The sequence below is a fragment of the Erpetoichthys calabaricus genome, chromosome 9, assembly GCF_900747795.2.
Source record: "Erpetoichthys calabaricus chromosome 9, fErpCal1.3, whole genome shotgun sequence".
NCBI lineage: Eukaryota > Metazoa > Chordata > Cladistia > Polypteriformes > Polypteridae > Erpetoichthys > Erpetoichthys calabaricus.
Window position 1 is genome coordinate 78,409,513 of NC_041402.2, and position 17,697 is coordinate 78,427,209.

The window sequence follows — 17,697 nt, forward strand, 5'->3', positions numbered from 1 at the left end:
ATAATGAAATATATAGATTATGCCATCAATCCTTCCGAAACCTATATGCATAATGATTGATGTATTTTAATATAAAACAATATCCTTTAATTATTTTAAGTACTAAATAGGGAACGTTATCGGGCTAATATTTACATTCGAGTCAGGGTTTAAAATCAGATTTGATTGTAGCTGTTGATCCGTGTGGTCAGACTGAACATAAGAGGGCGCTGCCATTGCACCTGGCTGCAATGGAGCAAGGAACCGTGTGTGTCCCGTCCTCTCAAAGGCAAACAGCTGGACAATAACATTCATGTATGCTCTGCGCCCTGCCTCTGATGCTCCTGACAATATGAAAAGATAAAGCCCGATTTAGTTAGACTTTTTGATGCTAGATATGTTGTTTTCCTGCAGAAGCAGTACATGTTTGGGACTTTTTTTTAGTTCTAAGTTTACAAAAAGTGTGTATTGGAGAAAAACGAAATAATTATAATTACATGATTGTCACCAGTGTCCCATTGCTTTCCATATTTAAGCTGATCTTTCCGTCATTAAACACTTCTGGTCGTCTTACAGATTATATGGCTAGAACGAGCATTGTTATCGGTATTATTTTATTATTGGGTGCATTTAACAAGCAAGGGAGGTGAAAACATTATTAAACATCATATGTCACATTAGCTAAGAAGTAAAGCGGTTCTTACTCCGTCACTACTCCTGTTAATACAGTTCTTAGCATTAGTAGTAACGACTATTACTATTTTACCGCTGTCTTAAAAGGTGTGGCAGTTGAGGAAGAGTGGTGTTTAATTCTGAGTCGTAACGAAAATAAATTTTGACTTGTAAGCTCTTTTTCACATGTTTTAAAAGGATGGCATGGCATGCACTTACTAAGGCGCAGCTGCGGATTCTGGAAGTTAGAAGATCATAGAAATCTTTGTTTTCACATACGAACGTCACACAACTGTAAAACGTGTCAAATGTTGAACAAATATGGTGCAACTGTATCCATCGATGTATTATGCACTTATTGACTGATCGTTTATATTACATATCTACATATTAATTCTATTTTTAAATGGTAACCAAACCAATTTATTTGGCATCCTTAAAAGTTACCGCACTTTGCTAAGCAGCTTGTTGAAAGCGTATGTTGCGCGCACCTTAGCCATATACGTGGTTTTAAAATGAAATTATTATTATGCCAGTTGTACAAACTCAGGCAAATTCACTAAATCTTAATTTACTTAATTTAATATTATTTATCAATACGTCTATGTACTCAGTAAGCAACAAATTCGCTTTACTTCGAAAAATAGAGCAAAAAGCTGGCAGAAATTTTGCTAAGTATTCTGTTGAACACTTGTATTAAAAGGTGTGGTATTAAACAAATCTGATCTGTTTATTCATTCATGAGAATAGAGTTTAGTGGTCATCCCTCCATTAACGCAGGTCATCCTTAGTTTCAATTCTAGACTCCAATTCTATGGGGTATCCTTAACACACATATCGCATGTTACAAACACTGCGTTTTATTTGTCATATTATTTAATAACTCTCGTGTGTGATTCATATATACAACAAATGATACTTGTGTCTGAATTCACTTTTAATGCCCAGCAAACTATTACGCATTGCATTCTATATGAATACATAGGCAGTAGGTATATGTATTTAAGTGAACACAAAAGGTAAAGAACATGCAAAATATAAATCAGATTACAATTAAATTAATATTGTATCGTCTTTTAAATCATGCATCCTCTTTCCTGTGGCGTTTAGCTTGAGATCGGATAAAACATTTTGCATTAATATCGTGATCGTGTGTTAAAATCCCGAAGATTATATCCCTGTTGATGTGTTTTGCCTTTCTATTGCGGCCACGCGGCGCCTATTCTGGGTGCATTGATGACTGATATCTCCTGGACCGTCTCTCCACGCGTCCCGGCCACACCAGCCGCTTTATTATCTCACTGCCCCTAACTCCTCTGCCACTCTATTTTCTAGCCATTCATTTTTACAATCTCTGTTTCCCAGGAGAGCAGACACCTCGCCAATCCCGGAGATTCTCTGTCGGCCCTTCAAATGCAGCTCGCAATAACACGGTCTCGAGCTAAGGCACAAATGCAAGACCTGAAATGGCGATATACATGCGTGCATTCATACACACGCATTCCTACATACGTACCTAGCGGCGTGTATACACGAGACTGGAATGTATACGCATGTAGTGGTTAATCCAGTTAAACAGTCTCTGTGAACATGGTGGGTTTTGTTTTTTCTGAGACAGAATGATCGAACACGTCTCCGATTTACCTGTTTTAAAAATAAATAGATGTATACAGTATTGTCATTTTGAAACAAAACGCTTTGCATAAGGCTTTAAGTGTTTCACCTGGATTTAATTTTATATGAATTACATACATTGAAAATATGTAATATAATACCGTACGTAAGGCCTATATAAAACATGTTTATTGTATTTATTTTAGGAAGGAAATAATAATACTAATACTATAATTCCACTACATCTGCAAATAGTACTAATAATAACAACAACAATAATAATAATAAGAAGAAGACTCTTTAAAAGCTAAAATTAAGCATTAAACCACGGTAACCTTCTGATGCAATAACTGACATATTTAATCCTTATATAATAATGCCCAGTCTACATCATTAATTACATATATAGGAAAATGTTTCAGTAAAAAGCACGTTACTTCCATGTTTTATTCCAAGACAAAACTTTTACCTACGTATATAGTTTCCTAGCTGATACATTGAATGCCTACGTAAATTACACGTATGCTCTTCACAACGGATTGCTTTAACAATAATAGCATCCACATAGGCATTTACGTTGTACTCCTAGGTAGCTTTTACCTGTGTAAACAAAAGGGAGTCGTGGCACAGAAAACGTTGCCTGCATTGATAAACACCTTATAAGGTCCTAAATTTTCTAAACTCTAAAAAATGTTTATCGTGTTTATGTATTAATCACATGTGCAACACATAATTTTAGGATGAAGCTGTGTATGTATATAAGTGTATATTTATTTAACTTTCAAAAAGTATAAACGTAATTTTCTTCCCTTTGAGGTAGTGTTGCAATAGTTGCGTACAATTGTATTTTAAACAAACCTAAAAAGACTAATTAACATTATTTCCAAAGCCTTCAAACGTTCAGTTACCCGAATAAACATATTATGTAATTACTGAAAGTAAGCGGTTTCATTTTATTTACGGGGATTAGGCCCCCTCTGAGCTCAGTTAGCTTGGGGGAAGAGGGGGAGGCTGATTGTCCATTTCTTTGCAGAGAATCAACAATAGAATTATCATGACAAAGAGGACCTTGAGACCCCGACAAAGGTTCACTCTCCAGCAATAATCTTTCTTCTTCGAGGATAAAACTAACGTTTTTTTTATGTAAGAAAAATAAGTGATGTTAGGTGGAGAAAACCTGTAGAGTACCTCACCGATCTATACTACAGTTGTATCTATTGATCAACTGTCACTCGTTTCAATCCTGGCGCTTGAAAGTTTACACTCTTATGATGAAAATATATATGAATAGGAGAGATTGTTTTTTCATATACATTTCTTTTATAAAACACCTTTAATTTACCCAAGGGAAACTATGAATAGCAATTTTAATAAATTATTAAAAATGCGGTGGCCATTATGTTTAATGAAAGCAACCACGCTCAACCTAAATTACAGAAACACGGTTGACATTCCAAAATTCACTGCAAACAATTAGAATAAATGAAACGGTCGTCTATGACGAGCGATTGTCTAGTAAAAAGTCTAGAAATGTATGTTCATCAAGGAAATCATTATATGTATTTCTTTACATTTTCCCCAGAACAACTGTAAACGAAGATTGAAGTACGCGAGTCCGATCCAAACACACACATACATACGTATGTTTAGGTACTATGCGTATCTCATCTGTCCACATATCAATAAAAATGCAGGGTTGTATTATAACATTAAATGCATCTGATAATTGTTGTCTATTTGTTACAGTATTGAAGCGTCTTCCTTTTCTGACCACCGTACGTTGCATAAACCGAGATTCAACTCTGGGTGCAAATAAGGGTAAAGGCTTGTGCTGTTGTATCTTGTAACGTAAAGAAAAAGGAAGGGTGAACTTTGGGAATTTGGGATTTGAGCTGCATTGTTTTATCACAACTCGGAATGCCAGTTCCTGCACAACGCCTGTATTGTAGCTTTTCCTATAAAGAGGCCCCGCTTCTGTACTGAATGTTTCAGTGAGGTTACGTTAAAAAATAATTTGTAATCATTCCTCTGTTGTCTCACGAGCACCTCGAAAACATAAATGCAACTACCATTTCCGTCCCAAGTTTACAGTCGTCCCAGGACGCACGCGAAACGTCTGTGTTATTAATTTTTGGCAGTGAAAAGTTAAACTCTCTCCGGCATCTTGTAAACTAATACACTTAAAACAGATGCACTGTATCTTGATTCACGTCGTGGAAGTGTCTCACCTAAATAGCTTGAACATATCTCGAGTTTCAAAGGTTTGACAATATTCACTATAACTAAAAATGCCGATTTATTCTAAAATTGCCGAAAAAGGAGAAGGAAGATGAACATCGAGTAGTTATTGTAACCGTACACTCTTACACACGTGCAATACAAACTTGTAAGCTTAACTCGTATTTTGCCGAGCCTGTAACCTTTCCCACCGGCATAGCTCTCTACGTCCGGCTATCAACTTTTAAAAAAGCTCCCACCTTTACATCCCCGCGATCATTTTTCCTTTTACCGTAGTGTTTTTGTCACCTTGAAAGCTTTCGGCTACCGATCTTTTAATATTATTGTACTATATATGTGTTGGTAGAAGGAAAAAATGCTTGTTCTGTTTTAATTCGCAGTCACGAACAGTATCTCGGTGAAGATTACTATTGTTAGTATTCTGTGTTTTTTAACGTATTGTGGTTTAAAAAGGCTAAATGCTGCCAAAACTTTTTATTTCTAGCAAGGTAAAATTATTTCTTTATACTATATATATATATATATATATATATATATATATATATATATATATATATATATATATATAGCAATAGTATGAAATTATGAAATATTAAATATCAACTTTCAATCTTTTTCTTGTCAGTCTCCAAGCACTTTAGTTTGAACTATCCTAAAGTCCCGATTTTAAGTCCCTGATCATCACTTTTGCCTGTTCCCCCTCTTTATCTATTTCTCCTGTTCTATCTATCCACCCCCTCCCTCCCTCCCTTCCTTCTCTCTCTCTCTCCCTCTCTCTCTCTCTCTCTCTCTCCCTCCCTCCCTCTCTCTCTCTCTCCCTCGCTCTCCTTTGCTGAATCTTATTGATCCAGAAGGTGGCTAATTAGCCCTTCCCGTCGTGCCTGTGTAATGAAGCACATGCGCACTGAATTAATCACAGCCATTTTTTGCAGGAAACTAATTAGCAGGAATAAAGATCCAAAGAGTTTTTTTTCTTTTCAATCATCAGATCTCACTTTCACCTCTTCCTCTCTCCCTCCAACACAAGACACATCGCCTGCTTTGCATCCAAATTATTTTATATCCCCCTTACTACTAGAACTTCTTTTTTTACACTCCTCAACAACAATGATCTTTCTTTTACCATCCTAAATGCAAACTGACCAAAAGGAACTGCCTTGATGGGATCTTTAGCCAAACCGTCTCTATACTGGATTAAAAAGCGAGGATCACAAAGCGCCTGCAAAAAAATTGTAAGTTTCAACTTTGGGTTTTTTTTCCTCTCTTCGATTCATTTAAAAACAACAACAATCAGTTTTATACTATTAGGGGATTTTGCATTATACCCTCTTTATTGCGAAGAGATGATTATTCCCTAAATTGGAATAATTAACAGGCGATCGCAAGTTGTTGTTTTTTTCCTCTTTATTTTCTGCTCTGTTCGTAGCGTTACCTGTGTTTACATCTGGATACGTCCTGGTTCCTCGTAGCGCTCGGAGAAAAGAAACGGGAAATCATCTAGCGATTCCTTTAACGCTGCGGACGAAACGTGGATTAAAAAAAAACAAAAACAAGCAAACAAAAAATAAACCACTCGCTACATTCTGAGGATGCAGTACGTTTCTAAAAGACGTTCAAGCGTGATTACAAAAAAGAAAAACAAAAACCCCACACTGATTTCGAGGAAGATCGCGGAAGAAAGGCTTGGTGCGGAGCGGTCGGGAGGGTAGCGGGATCCGCTCCGGAACGTAGCCAGGGAAGAAGCACGTTAGTCCAGCCTGTGGGGGTCTTCCTGTGTCCGGCGGAGAGGAAACACAATAGCCTTGTGTGTATGGGGGATTTTTTTCCTCCTCTTTACTGTCACCGTCTCTTCACACTCTGCTTATTTTCTTCTTGTGTTTTTCGTGTGCATTGCCACGTTTTCTGCGATCCTTTGCTGGAGATCGCAGAATTCACTTTCAGTCAGTCCATCTTTTTCTCCATCTCTCCTCTTTTAACTGGTAGTTATTTTTTCCTTTTCATTTCTGTTTGCGGTGATAATTTTGGCACACTGTCCCTTACTTTATTGCTTATTTTCTCGATCTTTATCCACTTTGTCACTCTTGCTTGCTTCCTTCTTTCTTTTTTTATTAATCCCTTTTGGGTGTTGTGAAGGGTGGTTAAAGTCGATTCTTGCTGATTTCCCTGCCGGAGTCACATGTAAATCGATCGGTGTGTGTGTGGTTCTTTTTCTCTCTTTTTCCCCCTTGTTGTTGTTGTTGTTGTTGATGATGTAGTGGTGTGTAGAGCTTTTAGAAACAGAAGAGCCCTGGGTCTCCTTCGTAAACGTAGCGACAAAGCCTCGGCGACGGGAGATCGCAGAGCTGAGAGCCGGCAGAGGCAAAGGATCGGGGTGGCGGGGTCGGAAGAGGCGCACAGAAAGTAGGAAAGAAACAGCATTAAGAACGAGAACACGATAGCAAAGTCAGTTGTTGAAATGAATAAAAATGAGGATCACGGTAGGAATGAAGACAAACTAAGACGCTTTCAAGTGCTCGTTAATAGATAAGAGAAGATCTATATTACTGTATAAGTATTTTTTGGATTTTACCTTATTTTGCCTATACAAAAAACATGAAATCAACTATACCTTTAACGAGCACTATTCAAAACATTTAGCCAAATGGTGACAAAAAGTACGCGAGGGGTTTGAGTTCACAAATGAGGAAAGTAACACACAGTAAGAGTGGAAGCACGACAACACAGGGTTTGGATAGAGAGAATCAGAGAGAGAGAGCGAGCGAGAGAGAGAGAGAGAGAGGGAGAGAAGAAGTCCCCCTCAGAGATACAAACTACGAGACACGCTGGAAGAAGGCAACGCAAATGTCTCCCCGCCAGCCGCACATGCATACACACCTATTGAACAGGCAAGGGAAATCAGATAGGATACATGCTGGAAAGAAAGAATGAAAAAGAGGGAGAAGTAGGCAGAGATACAGGTGAATGGAGCAGTGTGAAAGTGAAGCTTGGGATGAGCTCCAGCTCATAGGAATCACAGAAGAAGGCTGAGAGACCAGGGGGTCAGACATCAAGAAACAGGGGACCAGGGGTCACTGTCTGTGTGTGTGTGTGAGTAAGTGCCTCTGTGTGTGTGTGTGTGTGTGTGAGTGAGTGATCCAGAGAGAGAGCTAGAGAGTGCACTCAACACAGAAAAGAAGCCTGCCAGCTTGTGTGTAATGGGGGTGGGAATGAAAGACCATGGGGGTCACTCCACAAACACCAACAGCAAGGACGCTGAAGGGGTCAAAAGTGAGGATCCAGAGAACACTACATTCAGTTTGTTGGTTGGCAGAATAGAGTTTGCATGTAGGATGTTTGAAAGTGAAGGGTAAGATGGATATACAGTAACAGACAAGGGGGTTGTCGCCTAGTTGTTTCCATGCTGGAAGTAAACCTGACAGAGGGGGTCACCTAGTAAAAGAATGGGGTTTGGTTGCAGATAATGGGATCAGACTAGAGGTCAAAAGGAAAGAAAAAAAAAAAAAAGACAGGCAAGATTCCAGGAGATACACAACCCACCCTTTCCAGAAAAATAAAGGAGAATGGTTTGGGTATGGGCTGAAAGTGGCATAACCTAGGCCGACTAATTTATGACCCATTTTTGAATATGGAAGAGGAAATTTACACCCATCAAGCTCTGAAATATAGGTGATTGGGCATATAATATTTTTGTATACTAATCAGAACAATAATAATCATCTTTAATATTTGAGACATTGTTTTCTTCCTATACATGGACACCAGTATTTTTTAACAGGAATATTTATAGCTTCATGAGCAATGCACTTGATTAATAAATACGACAGCACTGGAAGGCTCCAGGGTGCACATAATTGGGATCCTTTTTCAAGGAAAAAAGGGAGTATAACATCTTATGGTACCTAAGCTTCGGCATTCACTACCAGGCATATCTGCGTTCAGGATCAGGCGGTGTTTTCAGGATTTTAGCTGAGAAGTCACTTCAAAAGGGGGAAGTTTTCCAAATTCAAAATAACTGAAAATGCATCGTTAGAATGAAAAAAGTTTGAACTTGAGTGTTTTTTATGTGACCTGCAGAAACCACCTTTCAGTCATAGCTTTGAATACAATCATTTATTTATTAAAAGTAGTAGTGTTTAAGAATTTGAAATTTTAAGCAAAACGCTTTTTATTCCATTTGTACCATCGTTCATATTTTATATAGTAGTAATGTCAATGCATTTTTTTTTTAATAATACATGCTAAAAGATGGATCACAAATATTAAGTACACATCCTGTGTGTAAATTACTTTTGTTTAAAAAAGAAAAGACCATTTTGTATCTTTAAAATTGATTTAGTCTCCTAAGTGGTTAGTATTCAAAAAAAAAAAAAAAAAAAAAAAACAGAAATCAGAAATTAATGTTTAGAAGTAGGAGTAGAATAATTGCTTTTTTTTCTTAATTCTTTTTTGTTAAGTTACACCGTGGCATTTTGACAATAGATCTTGCTATTTATTTTGATCATGTTAACATAATATCATTTTACTCTAGTTAAAAGTTGCCACAATTTATTATAAATTTAAAATGTAAGCAAATAATTTAAAAAAGATACATTGTCTATTCTACAGCTTTTCCTAGACACATTGTCAGCTTTCCTAATGCGTTTGGGTTGCTTGTCTGTATGAATAGTTTCCTTATTTGGCTGTTTGTTCTTGTAGAACAACCATACAATTTCTTTTCATTTTACCTCAAGCACTATTGTAGATTATGTATGTTTGTTCTTAAACAAAATCTGTTTGAAACAAGTACTGCATTTTGTAATTTGAGCATTATTAAATAGCAATTTTTATTTTAAATTTAATTAATTGCATCTGTTTTTTGTGTTGTGTGAATCTTTGCCATTCACTCCTCTGCTTTGTGGCAAAGGGAAAGGGTATTTTTTAGTAAAGACAGGTTTTAAGAGGATCACTGGATGGTTTTGGTGTTAAACACTTCTAAACCTAACATGTGCAAGTGAATGTATTGAAACATTCTCCTCAGTCATGGACAGATGATGATGACATACATATTGCAAAATGTCTATTATTCTAAAATACCTTTTTTTTTAAAACAATCGTCTTCTTGTTAAGGAGAAATAATATGTTAAGAAAAATACATAGCTGACATTTTAGGTCTGTGATGCAAAAAAGCTCAATTTAGTTACTATGTTGGGAGAAATGCATGACAAAAAAAATGCAAAGTGATGAAACATAAATATTAAAATGACGACAGCAGGAAAATGAACTAAAGAGGCCAGGATTAAAACCTGTATGTTGGGCATGTGCAATCATAAAATGAGAGAAAACAACAACAGACTTGGCTTCATGCTCTTTGAATTTCAAATGAATCTTTATCATTTTTTATTACATTTTGCTTATTATTTTTTATGCATTCACTAGTAGTGCTAAAATGAATGCTATGACAATCATATCTAATAATCACAGTATTCCCTTCATGGGACTTCCATTCAAAATGTGTATTATTTTATACACCTTGTTAATAATTTATTAGGTTACTGACTTTTATTATGTTTCAAATTTTTCTTGAAAATATTGCTGTTTAAAAAAATAATAATGTAATTAATGGAATGAACTGGTCATTAAGAACCAGTGCAGTGTCCCGATATGTACAACTGCTGGGCCCTTTTCTGGAAGGATTTGAGTCTTTCAGGCCTGTTTTGAATATCTCCTTGTCTTTAAATACTAGGTGTCATGTAAACCAGAAGGTGTTTTTTTTTTTTTTTTTTTGGGTGTGGGAGACAGTAAATTCCCATTTTTTAGATGTACAAATGTTCTGCATGCCTGATTTTGAAAGGACGTTTTGTTAGTGTAGCATCCGTATCCATATGTTGAATGGTAGAGGAGGAGCATCCTGAGCCATACGTTGAATGGTTGAGGACTGCAAAGTGACGTGTATAGGTGTCGAAGTGAAACTTTTCCTCTTGGCTTGTTGTCCTTACCCACTATACCTTTTTGATCTTCTTTTTTTCCTCTAAATTCTTTGCTTTATCTATTTTGTAAGCACCCTTCTTGTCCTCTTATTAATTGTCTTAGGATGCTTTTGTTTGTATGCCTTTAGCTTCTTTATTAAGCAGACTTTATCATGTAAGTTATTGAGTGAAGAGGAAAACAGAGTGAAAATTCCCTTTTTTCTACAAAGCTAAGCTTAGGCAAAGTAAGGTTAGCAGCATAGGTATCCAGTTACATCCCCAGGTTTTGAATATGCAAGCTACTGCAAACTCGACCTGTTGTTCCAGTTGTTGCAAACTGAAAAATAAAGCTTTCAAATTAAACTCATCATTAGACACATGAGGTTTGAGAATGGGGCTCGATGAAAGGAATTATTTTTTTTTAACCAGGTCTCAGCTTCAGTATCCTGATGCATTACCTGTCTGCTACGTAACATGAAAATGTGCAGCTGCCAGCAACCTCTTCCTTTGGTAGAGACGGGCTTCTCTCTTTTACATGTTTTATCTCTCTCTCTTTCTTTCTTTCTCTCTCTCCTTTGCTGTTGCCCCTTTATCTCCTTGAAGTGAGATTGGCAGGAATTCTGTGGTTTGCATTTACACAATATGTTATCATGTTAGCAATCACTAAATCATTGTGGTACAGCTAAGATTTACAGTCGTGAGGTGCACGGTTAGGGGAGTTGTGATGGCATTCAGTGGGAACGGGTGCAGCCTTCTAGTCTTTAAATGAATAACACATCCTTCATGCGTTGGAGATGCTCTTTTCAATATACCTGCATAGAGATTATGTCATGTACACATATGTACATATTAAGGCTTTTACAATTTAAGACAAAAAGGGCGTACACAAGAAAAGCAGAGACGCAGTTTGACTGAGAGCAAAATCAATGGATTAAGAATCTCTTCAATTCTGATAAATAGCGATATTGTGGATTTTAAAGCAGTGTTACCAGTCTGATGTACAATTATCATCCTATGGATTGTTTCTTAGCTATATTTTTTTTGCATTTTTATGTGTATTGGGAAATAAAACTGATTCATATTTTTGCTCTCTTTTTGGGGGCGATCCTTACACTGTATTGCATACAGTACATATGCAGCGTACAGCTTCGTCTCGGTGCTTTCACCATTTTTATTTCTATTACATTGCAGTATGTGGATAAAGCCGGCTTATTTTATCGACTGGGGTCACGTTTTCATATTTTATGATCACAATATACTATATATTAGATGTCACAATGTTTGTCAGTCCGCCTCATTTTATTCTATTTTGATTGACTGACTGATTGATGGATTTTGATACAAATTTGTTTCCACTCATATTCAAGCAATAATTTGGAGTTTCTTTAATTCAGTTATGAATAGATTAGCTTGACAAGAAAAGTAAATTGTTCTCTTTTTTTTTTTGGGGGGGGGGGGTAATCTAAGATAAAACTAAAAGTGACTGGCTTAATTTTGCTTCTAATTTCTATTATTACAGTTAATTTTTTTGAGTACAGTTTGTTCTCATGTACTGCTGTGCTGGATATTTTGGGGTATTGTTTGTTGATGGACATCCATAAAATGAAATGAATGGAACATAAAAGTATATATGTAACATATGGCAATAAAATGACTGTTTACTTGTACTGATTGTCTGATTAAAAGTAAAGGTCACAACTGAATGCCTGAGTTATACAGGAGTATAGCCTGGAATAAGGTGTCCTGTCCATCTTCTTCTGGGGGTAGTTAGGAATGAAGCTGTAGTTGTTGAACTCGACTTGTGTGTCCTCCTGTTGTATTGACCTCCTTGAGGCCTTGAGATCCTGACTTCCTCCCCTTTAAACTAGTGCTTTTGTCGTCACAGAGGAAGGAGGACAGCAGTGTTTAGGAATACCTGGATTGATCTCTTCTGTCCTTTTTTTTTTTTTTTTTTAAATGAAGCTTTGCCACTTCATTCTTTTGAATATGCTCATTGATTTTAGGGGTTTTCAAGGGTTTGGATTTTGATTTTAATTGTTATGAAGCCGAGGTGCTCACAAATAAGTAAGCTGTCTGTTTCATGTCTCTGATGACATCCTTTAAAAAATTCTGTGCAGCAAGTTGATTGTAATGTAGTCTCACAAGAGCCATGGGCAGCGTACGTCTGGGGTTTCCAACACTTGATGACCTTACAATAGGGTAAATGTGAGCTGGTGAGCAGCCCAATAGAGGGACACCGCTGCTTAGACATGGAAGCTCCGTCAGCGTTTTCCTGACACTGGAGCAGCGTACTTGCAGCAAGAGGGCCTTGTGTGTGTGATGCATTTAATATGTGCCATCTGCTATCCTTGTCTCAGACTCTTAATATTGCTTATTCAAATCTTCAAATCTTGCACCATTTTCCAAAAAAAAAAAAAAAAAATCTTTCTGTCAGTGGAATGTAGTGCAGTAGTATATTTATTTATTTATTTTTACTTCTCTCTACTGGGTTTCTTAGATACTGGAATGAGCTGCTGTTACAATGTCCATTTAAAGACCCTTTGGAAATGACACAGTTCTGATGTGTCTGTGGCTACCGGTCTCCATCAGAGCTTCTAGGTTATGCTATAAGAAATTTGTTTTTTTTATATTTCTATTAGTGTGACGACGTAGCTAATATATTATACTTGTATATATTGTTGTGTGCTAGTGTGATGTTTTACTTTAAGAACATGTGGCTTTGTATAAAAAGGAGAATAATTGCATTTTTACTGATGGGACCTTATTTTAATCCATACTGCACCATAATTTCTTTCTCTATAGAGTGTGATCCTTGCTAATATATTGGCCATTAGGTTTATTTAATTCCCTGCGCCATCACTTGTATCAATTACTTTGTTTCATTTTTGATTTTTTCTATTTTTTTTTAAATTATTTTAATGGTTTTATATTCACACATTAGTCACAATTAATAACTGTACTGTGCAGTTATGCTGAGATATATGGAGGCCATTAGTTTGCAGGTAAAATATTTGAATTTGCTAAGGTTTTAAGCCAAATTGCCTCTCAAAACTAAACAAGTGGAATGGTGTTGGTATGCAAAAATGAGGCCCACCAAAGCACGCGCTGCTGCTCCATGATACAAGCTTTCAGTCTCAATTTAGTGAGACATGTTTTGCCATTTTCTATGACATAGCTCTGCAACTATTGTCAATGAGGATTTCGGTTTGAGCAGGGCAATTATTTTTCATGAAATTAAATAAAAAAGTTATTTTCGTGATATGCAATGTCATTTTTTTCCCTTTGGCATGTTGGACAATAATTCTTCAGGTTTTTTTTTTTGTTTTTTTTTTTAAAGAAATCTAAAGGCAGTGGTGTTTGCTGCTGTGGGCTTGTGCATGTTTTTCTGTCACTCTTGCTGCCCTGTGCTGCTGGAATGTAGTGTGTGGGTAAGCAGAGTAGATCCAGCAAGGCCTGTGCCACTTCCTCTATGTGTACGGCACAGCTTATCCTCTTCAGGATTAGAAAGAAAATAAAGGAGGGATTTAGAAGCACCTCTTTTCCCAAAAGAAGGAAAAAAAATCTCTGACAACAAGCACAATTCAGTTGCAAATGTGTGTCCAGCTTGATTGCCACCTCTTCCCCTTGAAGCTTTCCAGTGTTGCCCCCCTACACATGGGCAGGTGTCATGTCCCCTGCCCAGTTTCCCTGTCATTTTTAATAAGCTGATGTTAGTACTCATTGCATGTTCATTTTAATATTTATGGGTGATCATTTACATGTATGTGTTCGTACACAGATCACACATATGCACATATGCATATCTTTTACGTATTTGTGTGAAGAAAAATATTAAAAATATATATATAATTACTACATCTATCTATGCATTTCTGTTGGTTTTCTTTAACGTTTTAAAGCCATATTTATATTTTTAAGATTAGATCATTAAAATAATGCAAGGCATTTTTCAAATAGCACTTGCTGGCATTTTGTCTGTCATAAAAAAAAAAAAAAAAAAGTGCTTAGTCGTTTTTTTTTTTATCTTATTCCATCTTGGAGATCCCACACTGCTCCCTGCCTCTGTGTTTGAAGTGGCGGAGATGTTGAGTTAAAAGCCAGGCTAACCCCTTTGTCACCATAGCCCACTTCGCCATTGTTGTCTGGGAATTGAGCTTGGTGCACTACACTTGACCACAGCAAAGCAATAAAATGGCCTCTAAGTGCCGGGGCTACAATACTGTTTGTTGTTGTTTTCATTGTGCGGTGTTGGTCAGCACATCGTATATATTATTACCCATACATAGGGAAAAATATATGCTTTTTGTTCGTTATCAAATGCAAGTAACCAAAATTTAGAAAAACTGAAAACAAAAAAAGATTTTTTTTCCTCCTGCAGCTTTGTTGCCGTCTGTGAGGAGTTTGCAGCTTATTGCCCTTTTCCTGTGGCTTTTCTAAAGATGATGGCATAAGCTATTGGACAACTCGAAACAGGGGTGGTGTGTGCCAAGTGAGGGATGGTTTCCGTCTTGCACCTGATTTTAAAGAGATATATCCTCTGGCCCCTGATTACTCGGTAATAAACTAAGAAAATGTAAGGATGAGTGGAAGATTCCTCTCATGCACTCTCATTTAGCGAAAGTGCAGAAAAATTGAAAATGGGGGTATCCCTTCAAGGACATAGCTCTTCGTCCAAACCAATAGATCAGTGTAAGAAATCCTGAGTCTGACCTTGTCACAATTTCATGCTTTGTTCCAATATGGTTGCTATAGTAAAAAAATAAATAAATAAACAATGTGTGTTTTTTGGAGGAGATATTTATAAAATAAGGGTATGGCACTGATCATCATTTTTTTTTTAACACAAGAAAAAAAAAAAATAGTGATACAACCACAAAGAACTAATGAATAATTTTAACACGACAATGCCTGCAGAACACGTCTGGAATAATGCATTGCGAGCTGTGGAATAAAATGACTTCATATGGGAATAAACAAATTGAAATTTAAACAAACAAGTATAGTTACCATGGAATCAGTGGAATACGAATACCTCTGGTACTGTAGGATTGGCATTCAAACCCGTTTCTCTTGAGAAAGGTGTACCAGGAGCCCTGTGGCCCTGAAATGCTCTCTTCTCATTTTGTTAAAGGATATATTCAAAGTAATTAAATAAAACAAAAATATTCACATTTGCATACAGCATTTTACTGATTTTTTTTTTTTTTGGTATTAATAAAAAGTGAATTTCGTAATCGACAGAAAAAAGTTTTTATTTGTACGGTGCTTTTCCATTGTGACAGTAAGTCAGAGACAGGAGTCAAACCTGCAGCCTTTTGGTTTAAAGTCCACTGCGGTAAACCCTAAACTTATGAGCTACAGTCCATGTGAATCAAGTCCACTTCTGGCCGCATATTGCACACCTCTACAAGTTTTAGTATTCTAAAATAAAGCCCCACATGAGAAGAATTTAGTTTTATAGCAGAGTGACGGCTTTCTATTCCTGTAGTTTACCGTTAGACTGACCAGCACTCCGGCTGCATTATTAAGTCTTATTGTTTACTTATATGAATGTATCTGCGCCTTAAAGTATTGTATGATATCCTTGGGCACTTTATGATGTGAACATGTCATTGCTGAAAACAACAAAAGTCATGTATAAAGTCCTATTACCTAATCTTAATATATATGCATATATTTGTAGTACACAATGGTCTACTTGGTCTAAACATAAATGCCTAATAATGCATTTGCCTTTCTAAAGTTTCCTGCACCTGTAGACTTATAGAAGGGGAGTCTCACAAATCATGAAATTATCCATGTTGAGTTTTATTTATTTTTAGTGATGGTGAGCATTATTGAAAAGTGGATTAAAAAATGCCTGTTCCATTTGGTAGTCTGCTGTTAGTTATATGGGTTCATGAATCTGGCCTTGGGGAAACTGTGGTGGGTGGGATTTGAATTGGCATCCCTTGTGTTTTAAAGTCTAGTCCACAGCACTTGGTGTAAATCAAGACTACCGATAGTCTGGAAACCTAAACATGTCCTTCTCAAACTGATCTCATGGGAGCCTGGCGCAAGGCAAGAACAACCATGGATGATGCACCAGTTCATTGCAGGGCCCACTTGCAACAATACATTTAACTTCTTTAATGTTTGCTCAGCGTATGGTTACAAGACGTATTCTTAAGTATTTGCCCCTGCAGTGGACTGGCATCCCATCCTGCATAGTTTCCTTTTTGACATGATAGTGTCCAGCTGTTTGTGACTGAAGAGTAGCGAGTGGATTTATAGATAGTACTATTGCTTATGAGGCAAGGTGCTGTAGAGAATAAGCACAGATTGATTGATGTGTGTTATTGGATTCAGGCAATGAAGGGATGGATTTTGATGGATGAATGTTGACTTGTACATTGTCTGTCAGAATACGTTTTGGTTGCCGGTGCACCTTATAATGATAAATCAGTGAGAAAATACTGGCTATCTGGTTAATGTGTGCAGTGTTACATAGCAAGGGGTGATGATCACCCCCCCCCCCCCCCCCCCCCCCCCAAATACACAAATCCATTCCAATCTTTTTAATTCTGTGCCTGCAGATCTCTGCTCTTTTACAATACATTTATATTTAATTAGGTAGCCAACACTTTTCTCTACAAGTTTTGCACACAACAACATAATAATTTCTCTGTCTGAAGGTAGAGTTCTAGCAGGCGAAGTGATCTCTTCAGTGTTGATCAGTGAATAGCTGGTGAGCACTGAACCAGGATCTTGGTGGTTCAGCACCTTGCTATCCTGGCCCCCCTGCAGCAGTTGAAAAGTGAACTAAATCTAGAAACGTTTACAGTTTGCAGGCATCTCTGATTAAAAAATAAGGGCATTAAGCAACATCATTTCAGAACTGGAGATATTTAGTTGTTTGTTTTCCAGTACAGTGTTTCAGGGGAACCAGAATATGTTCCTTCAGAAGGAAAAAATGCTGGAGAATTAATTTGTTCAATGCAGGGCACACTTACTGTTCGAGGGATCTGACAAATTTGGCAGTACAACACAGCACCGTTTAACTTAACTGCCTCACATCCTCTAGAGACTTGGGTTCGTATCCCAGCTCTGAAACTGTGTGACATTTGGATGTTCTCCAGACATTTGCATTTCCTTCCAGATCATGACAAGCTAACTGGAGATTCTGATTGGCGCAGTATTAGAGGACTGTGGAGTGCACTTGTGGTGGGCCTTATGGAGCCAACAGGTTTCCAGTCCATTAAAGGACACA

General features: G+C 37.0%; 1 protein-coding gene across 1 annotated transcript in view; it reads left to right on the top strand.

The window, feature by feature from the left end:
• Positions 1-5,286: 5,286 nt before the first annotated feature.
• Positions 5,287-17,697, top strand: part of zfhx3b (zinc finger homeobox 3b) — a 298,590-nt gene continuing 286,179 nt past the window's right edge. Inside the window, 1 exon segment of the mRNA XM_028809792.2 lies at positions 5,287-5,735. The gene's annotated coding sequence lies outside the window, so the exon portion shown is untranslated.